Genomic DNA, 17,365 nt, shown 5'->3' with positions numbered 1-17,365 from the left:
TTCTTTCACCTTATTCATTTTTCATTTTTTCAAAAAAAATTCACATTTTCATTTTTCATTTTTTGTAACTGTGCACAACACTTATTCATTTCAGAGGCGAAAGAGGGATCCCGACTTATTGAGAGTAGAAGAGGTTGTTCCTTCATGGAAGTAGTTTATATATACCTCTGACGTGCTTGTTAAGGTTTTCCCCCTCACCTTACTCTACTTAACTCAACTGACAAGGATTAACCCAAAAAAAACCACCAAGAGTAGGTGACACTAGTTAGTGCACAAGCATTGTATTTTCACCAAGGTTCACTTCGAACATTATGTATTTTCCATCAACTATCATGGATTGAAGATAATAAGTTCTTTATACAGAGGTAGGATGAGAAATAACCAAGTATTGATAACTTCACAAGTCCTCTTGTATTTTACCCAGCTTGTTTCAAGAGTCGCGCATAGTTCCATTCGAAACTAACCTACGAATGTAAACAAGCAAACAAACAACAAAACAAAGAAAAATCAGAAGTAAATATGCAAGAAAAGCGAGTAATCAAACAAGCATGAAAGCAAACAAACATGCAAGGTAAGAAGCAAACATACATGCAAGCAAACACTACTCCTACTCCTAAGCTAACGGTGCATGGATTTGCTGATGTGAAGTGATACTTCCAATGCAGCTATCGACGCATTGGTGGACCCATGTTGGTGAAGGCATGGTTCGTGAACAACACAGCTGTGTGAACCAGCAAACAGGAAAGATTTAACAATGAAGACAAACACACTTCGAGCATAAATGCATCCACAGAGAATAAATGAGTGAATGTGCATGACATGCACTCTGTGGACTTGCCATGGTGTTATGCTACACTATGTGCAGATGTTAAACATACAATTTCCCTTGACTGTGACATGCAAGAAAATGTGAGAAAGGTAGACCACTTACATTGCACAAGTGTGCCTGCTGTGTAAGATTCCTCCAATGCAAGAGCGATGGGGTCGTGTAGTTCGAGTGGAGGAAGTGAAATCTAGGTGTTTGGTTGATCTTCAATGAAAGCAGAGGGTGATGAGTAGCCTGGCATGTTTCAACAATTTCCTGATCAGAAGTGAAACCAACCTCAGGACAGTGAGGGCCTTCCATAACCATCAGCTCAAGCTGAAGTGCCTCGAGAGTTTGCGGGGTTTCGACTTAGTTGACAGATAGATCGTTGTAGACCAGTGTATTAGATAGATTAACACCGATTTAATCAACATCATGATTAGATGAAGAAGTAGAGAGATCACAATAACCAAGACCAAAAAATTTAGGATGTTTGTCAGAATCCTCATGATTTGATGAATCGTGCAGAGGGGTAGATGAGAAGTAAGGGTGTTCACCCTCTGCGTTTTCAGAAATGACAGATGACAGATTGGATGGATTTTTAGAGGAATATGTGTCCTCTCCATAATGTAATGACAGACTAACATCCAACATGTCCTGTGAACAATCAGAAGTAGAATCATCTAGAATTGAGTTTTCATAGGGGAATTCAACAGTGGTAGGATCACAAGGGATGTCAGGATAGAGCGGGTGAGGCGTGGATTGAAGGGGGTCATCCTTCACCATGGGTTCTTCTTTATATTCCTGCACACACTCATCATGAATGATGGTGCAGGTTGGCTGCATAACACCAACTCCATCGACAACTTGATCCTCGTTCATAGCAGGTGAGGAGTCCAGAATAGAAGAACAAGAGACAGTACAATTTGGAGGATTAACAGAACGCGGGGACGGAGGTTGAGGGAACAAATCGACGTGACAGCCAATAGGCTTGCAAGCCAAATCTGTGTAGATATCAAGAGAAGGTGGGGTGGGAGGATGTGACAGTTCAAGAAATGTGTGTGCATGTTCTCCCACATCACTTTGTGGTGGTGGAACTGTTTGATGAGGCGAAGGTGGACAGTCACTTCTGACAAAAACTACGCCTGTCTATGATTGTGCAGCTCCATCACCGAAGTGTGCTGAGCAGGGTTAAGATTATTTCAATAATTGCATATTTTTGGATATGTAAAGAAGATACTCAAATCTTCCATCGAGAAATTCCCAATCAATTTCATCTTCGGGAAATCGGTATGCAAGATTACAAAAGCGTGTGTGAAATTATTCAATGGATTCATTGGGTGCTTTTCATAATTCCACAATTTCTTTATTGAGTGCTTCATGATTAAAGTGATTGAAATAATAGTCTATCACTGTGACCATATTGGAAAGAGAATGAATATATTTTGCAAGCAGCATGGCACCCCAATGCATTAGGTTCCCTCGAAGCATGTAGAGGAACAACGCGCAGGTCATGTATTCTTCAAATATTCCATGTCTTTCACATGAGCCTACAATGTCGACTGCATGTCGAACCAAGGCTACATAGCCTCTGCCATCGTATGTTTTATGTGACAAGTTATCGTAGATCTCTTCCGAGACTTTGAAGTCGTTTCCATAAGGCATATACTCCAGAAGAGAAACTATGTAGTTAGTCTTGATAGATATGTAAAGATTCAAAACAGATTGTGAGGACTCAGCTTGTCATCTGGCCCTCCTTCCAACACCAAAATGTTGATGGTATTGGACCTGCCAACATGTTAGGGGATCTCCCTGGTAAGAACTCCCAGCTAGACCTCAGACCGTTTGGTGTAGGAGTCCCAAGAGTGGATCGTACGGTATTGCCTTGACCATGGTTGTGCACAGAGGCAAGTAAGATGTCCTTGTTGGAAGCAAGGGTGCGACATGTGAAGCAAGCCAAGGAAGGTGCATGAATGGTTCTAACACACGGAGAGTGAGGTGAGTGCGCCCCTTGGAAACCTGTGAAAGCATGCTTCTAAGAAGGGAACACACGAGAAAAGATGCATAAAAAACTAGAAAGTAAGTAAGCTAACAATCCAAAGTGATGGCTAAACCAAAAACACATCTCAGTAAGATTCATACATACTTATATAGAAATAGTCCATACATGCATGTGTAAGCAAACAGATACATATATCATTAGAGTAATCAAGATAGCTGAAATACAATAACAACATATGCATGAAACATGTTAGATTTGTTATATTAAGAAGTGAAAGTTCCAATCATACAGTACAACCATGACCAACCACTAGCCCTGATAGCAGAACATTACAGTCACTGCCACATACTCCTCCAAAGAGATGTACTAGCTCTACATAGTGGAGACATTACAACACTCTCCAAGATTTCTCTAAGATGCTCCTATCGCAAGCTTGGCTGACCAAAAGCCCTTACAATGAGTTATGAGGTTCTATAAATAGTGAAGGGTGGGGTGACCCTTGACATTCCCCTTTGTGACTCTTTACCTACCCTCATGGCTCCTCACCTACTACATGACTGTTACATTCAACTATCGACACTTGGACTTTCACATTACAAGATGTTACATACAATCTTCACATGTACCCTTGTGAGATAAAATAGGCTTGAGCAAGCCATGCAAGTTGTCAGTAGCACTCAAATAGTTGTGGTAATACAAACTCTTCAACATCCTTGTGATGATCAATGGTGGAAAACTGATGCCAATCTTGGTCATCCATAATGGTGTCAGTGCGCTCAATGGTGACATCCTGCTGAACATGAACTCTTGCCTCCATTTCATCTAGGTACACCAATATGGCTCCTCTGTCCAAATTTTCTGATAACATGTGCATCATCATCTTGAGTGCATCTAGACCAGAAACATACTGATGCATAGTGTCTTTGCTGATCTCCAAGTGTATGCTACTGACCGTGCACATGAACTTGTTGAAATACATGTTCAGCTCTAGTCGGACTTGCTTCTTGTCTTTGCCTCGGTGAGTGTGCCAAATGGGTTGGATCACATGCATGCGCATAATGAAATCCATGCTCTTAAACACCCTTGCATGCGATCGACAACACTATTCACCCTGTCTACTCCATGCCAGCTACTGGATGGGTCCATAACCTCTATGGACACAGTTTCATCAGTTTGTGCATGTTGCGCCTCATGTTGTGCCTGTTCCCACTGCAACTCCTTATGTTGTCTGTGTAGCTCCTGTTATCCCTTGAGTTGTCTCTTCAACACCTATAAATCCTTCTCTATTTATCCCTCTGCATTCATGTGATTATATTATCGTACTATCACCTCATAGCCTCAATTTCCAAAGCTACTTTCATCACAAGTTGATCTGCTTGAAGTTGCAACTTTGCTCCGCCTCTACACTATTAACAACCTTTCTCTTGCATTTGTCGCATGCAGTTTTGCTACCTTCTACTGCTACCAATGGTGCTTCTCGCTATGATTCCACTGCCATTTCATCTTGATATCCTTGTCTATGAACAACTTGATGTCTTCATAGATAGGCAAGTTCATAGACACTCAATCGACTGCATCCCCAATTGCACTGTCAATGGTTTCTCTGGCTCTTCTCTCCTGGAAGCCATTATACCTGTGCTGTTGAGAGGCAGAAGAACTCTTGTGATGTCTGGATACATAGAAACAATCATGAAAAGAAATTTGTCAGTCGAAAACCAAAACAAACTGGAGGATTGACATGCAACATACCTGTGTGATTGTTTCTGAAGATTGCATAATTTTCACCGGGAGGCTTGGATACAGACTACCAAAAATGTGGAAGGCATAGTCCGGGCTATCGAGAGGCTGACTAACTACTGGAACTGTGCAATACATAGTCCATCCTAGCTCGCTGAGGACTGAAACTGCGCAATGCAAAATTTTAGTTAGCAATGACATGCAAACCAGCAAACTGCAATGCGCAGTTTCTGGGGCCAGCAACGCACTGCCTCCCAGAATTGTGAAATGAAAGCCTAGAGATCAGTGTTGGGCCATACTTGTGCAATTTCTGGAGAGAAGGAAGAGCCTTCACTTCTAGAAATTTTTAATGCTAGCCGGTCAAGACAAGGTTCGGGCCAAGGCAGCCTAGACCCATCGATGGGCGGCTGAAAACATGAGAAGTCTGAATGGATGGTGAAATTGACTGTAAGAAAGAGTGAATGATCATACATGAAAATAGTAAGTGCAGGATTTAGAAAACAGGAAAACATGCTTGTGTGTGAAATGGGTCACTGCAAATATTATCGTTGATGCAAAAACTATGTCATGCATGCGACAATAGTGAGATGTGAACAAAAACTGAAACGGTGCTTCTACAAGCTAACATACATTGAAATGACAACAAGCACCCATTGAAATCAAGCAGACAACACTCACACAAAGCAAAAAACAAAAAGAGATAGAAACGCAGTGTAAGACATGAAAATTAGACTTACCTTGGAACAACTAAGCTGAAAGTGCTGAAGACTCCTGGATGTAATGTCGGATGTTAGAGCTGCAAGGTCGATGTGAGGAACAAACTCTACAGTGTCAGGTTGATGAGTTTTGATAAGATTGAGGTTATGATGCGCATGCCACAAATCTAGGAAAAAATGACACTTGGCGAGAGGTTTCTAAAATGAGCTTTGCATGTAACCTCTAGCTGCTAAAAGTAGATCCCTAGATCTAGGGATGCCTTTTAAATGCTTCCTTTTTCTATTTTGGGAAGAGCAACCAATGAATGCAAAATAGTTTTGCTTGGTCCCGAAGGGAACTGGTTAACATGAAGGCACATGCAACAACTTGCTTGACTAAGAGAGGGATTTGTGCAATTTCTGAGAGGAGCTAGGCTGGTTGTCGCAGAGGGATTGCACAATTTCTGGGAGGAGTAGGTGACTATTGCCCAAAATTGCACAATTTATGATCCCAGCAAGCTACCCAGCATATTTGCACAATTTGTGGAGGGAAGGCTAGTTCCCCTCTAGAATTTCAGAATTTTCTGAGGGAGCTACTCAACCAACAACTAGCCCAAGTCCGAAGTGGCATCCTGTGAGGGGAGTGAAGCAAACTAACATGCACGGGCTGACAAGCTGCTGAAAAACCAATGAATCCCATGTACTTGATAGTGCAAGATATGCTACTAGGATGGTTGGTAGGGAGGCTCTAAAACGAAGCTTTCAAAATTTTGGAGGGTGGTTGTAGCCGCTACAACACTTTCTCATATTTATATTCACAATAGGCAACAAAGAACATGGGACAACTTCAACATTGACCTTAGATCATGCCTTCAAACCCTTGGCACCCTTGCTCCCTTGACGATCTTCTTATAACAAGACTCTTTAGGACTCCTTTAGTAGAAATTGGCCCTCCTATGGATTTCTTGTTATAAAAGAGTTATATATCTCTTGCACTTGATTGTCTCATGAAACTCACCTTAGGCTCTTTAAATGATTTTCCTTGGGTCACTTAAGAAACCTTCTAGATCCATTTTTTTCACTTATTTTGCCCTTAGAATAAATTATTATTTCTTTATTTTGGTCATAAACCCCATCTTGGGTCCAAAACCCCATTTTGGGTAAATCACCCAACAAAAAACTTATTGTGGGTTGTCCTCTCTTGAAAATACCTTCAAATCTACCCAAAATATAACACCCCCTCTTAGTGAAGATGTTATTCCCTTCATGCTTTTAGCTCCATGAATTTCTTTGCATGCCCATGACATCCTCACATGAGTTATGAATTTCCTAGTGTAGCCATATATTGCCACATATGTGCCATGGATTCTTTGTACTAGGCCTAGATTTGAATTGTGTGGCGGATGAATATTATCACATGCAACATGACTTTTCTAGCATGATCCTTGCTTGTCCTCATAAGATCTATGAATTTTATTACACCACCATTGTTAGGCCCCTATACTACTAGTGTAACCCCCTATTGTTATTAGTATAACCCACTTATTATATTGATGTACCCATGTAGTGCCCATATTGTTACTATTGTGCCCCATAGAAGCCCACTATTGTTATTATTATGCCCTTACATTATTATTGTTATGTCGGCTCTGATTATGTTATAACCCCTTAGACTCCTATATATAGAAAGGAGGTCTTTTCATTTGTATCATCCAAGAATTGTTCATTTATGTAATGTAAAGGAGGTTTCCCCCTCGAAGAGGCTGAATTCTAAGGCGTTGATCTATCTTTTCTATCTTTTCTTGAGCTGGTTTCATAACATTTGGTATCAGAGCTTTGGATTCTAGGGTTTCGCTGCTCCAAACAAGTCATCGTGGCATTTTCGCTATAACTTTTTTTCTGTGATGTTTCAGAAGTCGTAAGAAAAACCCATTTGAGAAGAATTGACGCTGAACCTTGGGTCCGAATTTCAGATATTTTTATGCGATATTTTCGGAGATATGATCTGAGGAAGTTGGTCTTTTTGCAGACTCCTGAATTACACTCAAAACAGGTGACCTGGGGAAAATTGTCATAACTTTCTTTCTGAGCATCGGATTGAAATTTCGTCAGAAGGTACAGAAAGAGGACGGACTGTAGTTTCTATTTATATATTTTTTAGAGTCAAAGGTTGAAACAGTGACACGTGGCACTTCATACAAGTTCGCTCTACTGAACCAGTCTATAATCAGGTCACTGCGGGAGATTCTGCATAACTCTTTCTTGGAGAATCCAATTTGGATCAGACTTGTGGCATTGGAAAGAGGACACAGAGGGCTACTACAGATCACAATTTCAGAACTTAAAGATCTGAAAGTACAGAGTTACAGTCATTTCAAGGTAGAGCTCCTAAAATCAAGAAAAAGCAAGATGAGGAAGTTTGATGGCAAGGATCCGGTATATTGGATACTTCAGATGGAGCAATATTTTGATATACATGGTGTACAACTGTTACAAAAGGTATGTATTGCATCTTCATATTTAGAACCAGATCAATTTTTATGGTACAAAGGGCTTTGTTCTCGTAAAAAACTTGTTACGTGGTCAATTTTCACGGAGGAAATGATAGCACATTATGAGGATACAAAGAGCAACACCACAACAATTGGAAAGAGTAAAAGGGCTTTGTGACATAATGGAAAGCAAAATTATGGAAACTAGGAAGCATACCCCTCACAACTATAAAGATGGAAGTGTTGTTTCTCCCAGCCTTCCACAACCTACAATGGTTACACCACAACAATTGGAAGAAAAAAGAGAAAAAGGGCTTTGTTACAATTGTGATAGCAAATGCACTAAAGGTCATAGGTGTGCTGAGAAGAAATTATTTTACATAGAATATCAAGAGGAGGAAGAAAAGGATCAAGAAACATCAAAAGAAGAGGATATACGTCAGGACACCACCCCAGAGAAAGAAGAAATGAATCAGACCATATCTTGTAAAGCATTGGCAAGAATTACCACTCCTCAAACTCTCAAGATAGAAGGACATATCAAGAAGAAAAAGGTGCAAGAAGTGAAAGATCACATCGAGAAAGAAGAAATGAATCCAACCATATCTTGTAATTCAATGGATGAAATTACCACTCCTCAAACTATCAAGATAGAAGGACACATCAAGAAGAAAAATGTTCAAGAAGTGAAAGATCACATCGAGCATCAAGAAATGAATCCGACCATATCTTGTAAAGGACTGGAAGAAATTACCACTCCTCAAAAGATAGAAGGACATATCAAGAAGAAAAAGGTTCAAGCAGAGAAAGATCATATCGAGCATCAACAGCAAGTTCTCCAACTTTTAAAGGATAACGCCACTTCGGTGCAAAATCAAATGAAACAATAGGTAGATCAACATCGTAGTGAAAAATGTTTTGATGTAAGTGATTGGGTATTTTTACTGCTACATCTCAAGCAAGCTATTTATGAGAAGGAAATGTTGGCAATACTACATGCACTTAAAAAATGGCGACCTTACTGAATGGGAATACGCTTCAAGGATGAGGATGTGGAAGAATTGTTTTGTGCTATTTATATTATCCAACCAAATTGGATAAACGAAGCAATGGATGAATGGAAGAAGAACGAAGAAGTATGGCCACTTATTCAAAAGTTGCAAAAGATCCCAATTCAAGCAATATTGCCAGAAATTGAAGAGGAAGGAAAAATCATATTGGAACCTGGAGCAGTCACAGAAACAAGAACCCGACAGCTACGAAATCGATCAATTTCAGAGTATCTCATCAAGTGGAAGAACTTACCCGCTGAATATTCCACATGGGAGGACAAGAATTTTATATAGAAGCATCAAGAACTACTCAAGCGTTGAGGACAACGCTTTTTGAAGGAGAGGGGCATGTTAGGCCCCTATACTACTAGAGTAACCCCCTATTGTTATTAGTATAACCCACTTATTATATTGATGTACCCATGTAGTGCCCATATTGTTACTATTGTGCCCCATAGAAGCCCACTATTGTTATTATTATGCCCTTACATTATTATTGTTATGTCGGCTCTGATTATGTTATAACCCCTTAGACTCCTATATATAGAAAGGAGGTCTTTTCATTTGTATCATCCAAGAATTGTTCATTTATGTAATGTAAAGGAGGTTTCCCCCTCGAAGAGGCTGAATTCTAAGGCGTTGATCTATCTTTTCTATCTTTTCTTGAGCTGGTTTCATAACAAACATGAATGATCTCTCATGGTTCATGATTATCCTTGAATGGGTTGAAAACTTCTCGAAAATGATTGAGCATAAAGATTTAAGCTTCTATATGACAACTGGTAATCCTTTGGAGTCTCCCTCTAAAGCTACGATCCCTCTTAGTCTACACAACCTTCACTAGGTCACTCTGCTTCCTACAAACTAATCCATTGTCCCTTCAAATTAGGTCTGATAACACATTTATTTTTTCTTGGCACTTTAGAATTAGGTTTATGTCTAAAAACACGATAACAAACACACTAAAATACCACAACTCCTAACACTTTTCATAAGAGAAAGTTTCAAAGGTGAAGTCAATTTAGTGCATAGATATATGAGTCTAATGCTTAACTATTTTACTAGTCCATTAATAAAATAATCATGGGTCTCTCGTATAAGGGATCATGGCCCTCGACCTCTAATACAGCTATTATACATAGTATACAACTAACGCTTGTAGTATACAACATCAGATTTGTAATCTACCTAAAAAGAAATAGACAAGAACAAGCATATAACTTATTTGCTGAAGTAGACCCTCTAGATCAACCCTTTCTACACTTATTTTAATTGACTTATGGCAGGTCCTTTTCCTCCTTCGTGAGACTACTTAAAAGCATTATACTACTCCAAAACCTTTACACTCTTTAGCTCCATGAATCTGGCTTCGCACAGTGAAGTGGCCTCTTCCAACCACTATACATCAAACTCCAGAAATCTGCGTTCTAACAGTGACAATACTCCTCCAATATCATTTTTCATAGGCCCCAAATTTTTCCCTCTAATAGTAAATTTACTTCTCCAATATCATTTTACATAGGGCATCAAATAATGTCTTCAACATAGTGATTTATACTCCATAAAATCATTGTATATTAGGACTTCACAAGTTTTCCTTCAAATAGTCCCTTTGCTTGCTCCAAGGTTACTTAACAGAGGCTACAAATATACCAGCACTTATAGTGATTTTACCTCCTTCAAATCACTATATAATAGCTCCAATAGTGTCTATCTAGAACTTCCTTGGATGGACATACCTTAATCATACACTTCAGAACTCTTCTCCACATCATACAACATTACTACACTAGCATACATGGATCTCTCTCTGCTTGTAACTACACATTATCTTTGATCCAATTATGAGGCATATTTCAACCTCCATTAAGAATCGAATCAGGCCCATACTCCAATGCAGTACCAAAGTGTTTGCATCCCCTCTTGGAAGCCTAGACTGAGGTTATACAAGTCTCATTTCGAGGTTCGACTCCCTCCATTCTTCAAAGAATAGAGTAGATCCTATGTGTAGAGATTTTTAGTGGTAAACATGGTTAGATTATGTTAGAGCCTAGATTTGCCTCAGGCTGAAAAGGCAAGGTTCTAGGTCCACATCAAACCACGCTTAGCCTTGTAGCTAGCCCTACGAGGACAGGAGAGGGCTCTCTTCAGGTCAATCTCAGCAAAAGATAATCAATGGGGCTGAAGATGACTGATTTGACAACTAATCGTAGGCTAGGTATGAAGTGCAAGGATCTAATTTGATTTTTTGGGGGTTTTGTTGAAAAAAGGGAAAGGAAAATTTGGGTCTGGGAATGAGGCCAAATTTTTGCAGGGTTCCGGTTGGGGCAAGGTAGGCAGTAGTTTTGATGCTTTAGATTAAATGAATGGATAGAAAATACCACTGAGGAGCTGAAGAGGGAAAGAGGCTGCAAGAATCCTCTCCAAACTGATTAAAAAATATAAAGCTAAACAAATTTTAAGGCAGAGCACAGCAAGCCAAATGAATTCTACCTTTGTCACTTAATTTGTTTAATTTCAGAAGCAAAGAGAAGGGAAATGGCATACATAAAACATCAATGAACTTACAATTACATGAAAAAAACACACCATCAAAACACAAAGCCACAAGGATCCCAACAAGTGCTGCAAAACCCTGGTTTTTCCTTTGCCAAAAATGCAGAAATCAGATGTACAATGGAGTGGCAAGCAATCCCAAGTGTCCAACCCTGCTAATGAATGGAAAACAACATAATATAGACAATCATTACTCATCCTTGCCTCTAGGTTTCGATCTCACATGTTTAGGAGCTTATCCAACTGATTCTAAACTAGGAACTAGAAATTAGGCCATGAAATTGCCTGCCTCTATAAACTAGGGAATTGATTCATTTAGTGTCAAACAACTTTTTAACTGATGAATCTACCTTACCAAGTGAGAATTTGACATATTTACATCATGATCCATCAATTTTCATCAAATTACATCATAAATTTTCCATTAGGAAAGTGAAAAAGTCAAACTAGGCAAAGCTGGGCGAAAAACAGAGCAAAACTTGGTCAAACTGACAATTTTTCCTCTATGCGCAGCGCCTGATTCTCTATGCATAGCGCCTGTTGGGACCCACTTTTGGAGGTCTTCCCGATGTTCAAATTATCTCCAAGTGTGCTTGTTGGAAAGGTCTATCTGTCTAAATTCCAACCCAAGTGGAATTTTGCAATTTTGCCTCCATTTGACCCTCCAAAAATCAGTTCTCCCAACACTTCTTCCTGTGTGTCAAAATAGGGGCAGTGACGTCATTTTTTGAGTGTTTTTTGACCTTTTGAGTGCTCAAAACCTGCCCAAATTTCTTTTCCATAGGTAGGAAAACATAAATTTTCATGAAAAATCCAGAAATGCAAAGTTTTTGTGATTTGGAGCCCTGCGCCGTGTGGCGCGGCGCATAGGGAGGAAAACTCTGTTTTTTAGTGCAAAAAATTTTCAAAATGCAAAAATTGCTCCAAATTTCTTGAAATTTGGGCTGGAGGTCTATCATGGAGTATCATGCTCAGCCAAGGAAGCCTTCAGAGCCTATCATCCTTTTTGCGTCATCTCAGTGCCTTCTTCATCCATGTTGCCTGAGGTAAATATGAAGAGTTTGGTGTCTTGTTTTGATTTCCAAATGTGTGCCAAATAGAAAAGGACTATGAACTGTGGGTACCATGGACTTTTGTCAAGTGAAAATTGGAGTGTGGGGATAGTCACTTGACTATTTTGGAACTTTTCGCTTTGGGGATCTTTTATAAGTGAAATAGGAAGTGGTAGGGTTTAGGGATAGGGACATTGAAGAATGAGTGATAATGGGATTATAGGGGAATAAGAGAGGAATATTAACAATGATGATATTACAATGAAGGGGAACAGAACCATAGGTGAGGAATGGTTTTTGAACTATTTGGCACAAAAATAAAACTTTTGAAACTTGAAATCCAATACCATAAGGAGCAGTTTAAAACAAGGTAATAGGGTTTGCAATTTGACATCATAAACTCTCATAATCCACTTCAATGAGTACCAGACATGTTAATGGCAATTTCATAAACTTCTTGCAGTGAGAAGAACCAAGCGGATTGGAGTTTTTGAAACAAATGACAAAAATTTGAGTTCTAGCTCTGTGCGCCGCGCAACAGCCCAACCCAGTGTATTTTTACATCGTGGAAAACTGCCCAATGTGCCATGCACACCATGTGCACCACGACACTCAGCCTATGCGCCGCGCTCTGCAACTGCAACACATTTTCGGCCTTCAACGTGATTTCTTCACTCCTCCATGATTTTTCTTGGTTTCACTGATGTATCTTGGCATGAAATTGGATTATTGGAACACAAACATATCTCTTATGACAGGGATTTTGATTTTTGATTTGGGCACACCCACTTTTGCAATTTTTGAAACCTTTGACACTTCACTCTAACTCTGTTTTGCTTGATTTGTGATTTTTTGACTTGAATGATGAATCTTGTCTATTTTTGAAGGGATAGATGGCATGGTGTAGTGATGAGATAACAGTGATGGGAGATGGGAAGAAACAAGGTGGGGAGGTGGGATGATTGACACCAACAAGTTGCAAAACCCTAAGGAGGCACTTCTCAACAAGATAGTAGGGTTTAGTTTTGTACTCAAATCTTCATAATCAAACACATAATCAACACCAAGCACGAGTTATGAGCAATAGAGGAGTGGCTTTGACTTACTCAATCATGGAGAAACCAAGCAAATTTGATGGGTGAAAGGAATGGCAAAAATCTTGTGTTCTGGCTCTATGCGCCGCGCCACCAAACCCTATGCGTAGCGCATCTTTCAGGAGACTTTTGGAGGCCTTCCCGGTGTCCAAATTGGGCACGGGATAGCTCGTTGGAAATTTATTTGAGTCTAATTTCCAACCCAACTAGAATTGTTCAATTTAAAGTTCATTTTCCCTATAAAAAATTAAATCTCCCAAGACTGGTCAAAATGTGCCAAATGAGGCTGCCTCAAGGCAGAGTGCTGTTGCAGTCAACTTTTGAAGGTCTTCCTAAACTCCAAATTGAGCCCATGATAGGTCATTGGAAATATCGTTGTGTATAGGTATTGTTTGACTCATCGAGCAAGTCATTTGGCCAACCAAACTAGGAGAAATCTTGATTTTCCCAAGGTCACTTTAGAGGTGCATTCAATTCCCCTAAGGCAACAATATTTTTGACATTTATCTAAAACCATGACACCTGTGTAAAAAATGAAGGAGGTTTTTATTCCTTGGCCGATTCTCGACAAAACACTCTCTCAGTTTTCCAAAATTAATCTTTCGTTGCTCAGAAACATCATTTGAGTGAAACCTACCCCGATGTGTGGAACAAGGGATTTGTCGAAATGAATCGAAATGAAGGGGATAAGGGGCTTCTAAATTCTTGAGAAAATTTTGGGAAGGTGGGGAGGGATGTTAAGAAGCAGGGGAAAGTAGAATTTCAGAGATTGAGTGAGGGGAAGGGGTCCAAAAGGGCAAAACACAGGCCTAGCCTAGAAAATTGCCAAGTTGTAGCAAGAAACTAGGGTTTGTGCGAAAATGAGGAATTTGGGGGATTTTAGTGATGGGAAGTGTTTAATAAGGTACATTATGGATAGGGGAAGGTATATGAACATCAGGATACAAGTTTTACTGATGATTTGACCATCCAAGAGAAATTACCTCCAAAACCCTAGGAGAGGGAAATGAACCTTACCTAGGCACAACTGAAGCATGAACAAGGTGTAAAATGACCCATTGGAACCTGACATGATGATGAAAACCCTCTGAATGATGGTGCACTCAGCTGAATGGTGATATGGACTGACATTTGGACAACTTTGAAAGGAGTAAAAGCAAACCCTAGACCTAATGCCTAGTGACCAAATTTTACTTGAAGACTCACTGAAATGACAAAATTTGACCTTGACACCTTAAAATCACTTTGTAAGAGCATGTTTGATCACTGGAGGAAGGCTGCAAAGACTGACAATAATAGATTAGACCTCCTATATGGAATTATGCACAGATAGAACTCAGTGAATTTATCTCTTTAACATGACTAGAACGAATCCCTACTAGGGCACAAACATCCAAAAAAACTTAGCCTTGATCTGAGAATAAACTTGGCCTTCCTTAACACATAGAATCTGACTATTAACTTGCTCCTTCAAGGTTGTGTCTTCTTCCAAAGGCATGCTACTCTCTTAGCTTTTCAAACATGACTCTTGAGATGAGATCATTAATTTTTTAGCTCTACCCTTTGTCCTTTATTATATTTCTGTTCACAACAACCAACAAAGAACATGGGATAGCTTCAAAATTGATCTTAGATAAGGCCTTCAAACCCTTAGCACACTTTTTCCTTTGAAAACCTTCTTAGAAAAAGACTCTCTAGGACTCCGTCAATAGAACTTGGCCTTCCTACGGCTTTCTTGGAATAAGAGATCTACATCTCTCTTGCACTTGATTGTCTCATGAACCTCACCATAGGTTCTTTAAATAATTTTCATTGGGTCACTTAGAAAACCTTCTAGATCTAGGTATTTCCCTTCTTTGACCCTTGGAATAAATTATTATTTTGTTCATTTGGTCTTAAACCCCAGCTTGGGTCCAAAAACCCATTTTGGATAGAACGCCCAATAAACAACTTATTGTGAGTTTCCCTCTTTCAAAAATATCTTATGAGCTACCTAAAATATAATAGGACCAACCTTTACTATGATATACTCAACTAAATAAATTAATATTCAAATGGTTGATTCACATGCTCCCCTCCATTATTTGATCTTAGACATTTAGTTGGTTGATAATATTGTTTTCAAACCAATGCTTGGAATTTTTTGAATTTCTAAAAAACATGATTTTTATTGTTCAAGATATAAAATGAAGTATATATTTAAAAATTGTCAATGAAGGTTAGAATATATTTCACACCTACTAACAAAGGCTTATTCATACAACAAAGATCATTGTGAATATGTTTTAGTGGTCTCTGCACATGTCGTGCTTTCACAGAGTCAAAAGGTGCCCGATGATGCTTTTGGAGCATACATACGTTATAGAATCCATCAAGTGGAAGAACATTCGGTAATTGAGCAACCATGTTCTGTGTTTCCATAATTTTCAAACTTAAAAAAGTTAATTGTCCAAGACGTTCATGCCAAACTTGAATCTTACAATCATCCTATACCATACAAGTAGTCAATTCAATGTCAAGTCATGAAATTTCATGGAAATTATATAGTCCATTAGTCGAGAATTCCTATTGTGATATTTGACTTGTATTGTTCAGATATTTAACAATGAACTGATTTGGCCAAAATTCAATAATTTTACTGGTCTACATCAGTTGAAAAACTGAAAACAAATTTGAACTTAGACTAGGAACATAATAAACATATAAAAAATTTTCATATCAACAAAGTAGATCACCATGGACAACAATGTCAATAATCATCTGTAAGATAAATATTTTTCTTCGTATTTTTAGCTAAGGAAAAGAATAATGTTGCATCCTTCACCTTGTGATGAATGCAACTAGAATTAACAACCCATTCATTCTATTCAATGTGAGCATGCAATGATTACGTTCTTGTGATAAAAAGGGAAGTTTCCGTTGCGATAAAATTTTGAAGAAAAAATATTTTCCTAAAGAAAATAAAAGACACAAAACATTGTAGGTTTTCCCAAGAGTTGGGTTTCCTGGGTATATCTTATGTTCTATGTGTTTATTTTTTGGTTTATTTTCCAATGGTTGTGCATGTTAAGTTAGAAAACTTAGTGTATTTGAGATTTAAGTTTCCAAAATAGAAATTATTTGTATTTTTTGGTTTTATACTTAGAAATTGCTAATAAATCACTGGGTTTTGAGGAAATGTAGAAAATTTAAACAAATAAAGAGCTCTTAGCAGGCGCACAAGTGAGAAAATAATCATCCCAAGATAGCAGATTTATTTTTTGATGGAAGATATTATACTTATTATGAAGTGAAGAACTTGGTTTTCTACAATAGTTTATAATTTTTAAGGTTAGAACATCCAAAATAATTAACCACAGAATATGGATCATATTGCATATAATTATATAAGTAGAGGAACCCTCTTTCCCATATTTTCTATAGTCATGATATGTGCAAGGATTGCTTGCAATCTCACTAATTTTTAGCTTTCATTATCATAGAAATGAATCTAGAGTCTGGAGTTTTTATTTATAGGAAACTAAAATTAGCTTAGCTAATGTTTTTAGGTAATTTTACGGCATGGATTACATTGAGGCACAAGTTTGTTACCTTGCAACTTAAGAACTGAGAGAATCAGGAAAAGTTTTAATATCTTCAACTGGTCATTATCTGAAGAAGGCTGGAAACAAATAAGCTCACTCAAGCCACAATATTACCTAATAGATAGTGGGTACTCCTATATTGCCTGATATACGGTGGGGTTATCTCTAAGAAGTTCAAGAGATTGATGATGATGTCGAAGCTGGTATTGATGGAAGTTGGTATTGATTTAATGGAAATGTTCACATTGTTCTCAAGATTTAGGTACCTGTTGTATCGACTATAACCACCCTCCAAA

Source organism: Pinus tabuliformis, chromosome 2_2, assembly GCF_031772625.1.
Source record: "Pinus tabuliformis cultivar Carrire ecotype Pingquan chromosome 2_2, CPIR1, whole genome shotgun sequence".
NCBI classification, from domain to species: Eukaryota; Viridiplantae; Streptophyta; class Pinopsida; order Pinales; family Pinaceae; genus Pinus; species Pinus tabuliformis.
The sequence above is the reverse complement of the archived record's forward strand: the minus strand, read 5'-3'. Positions refer to the sequence as shown.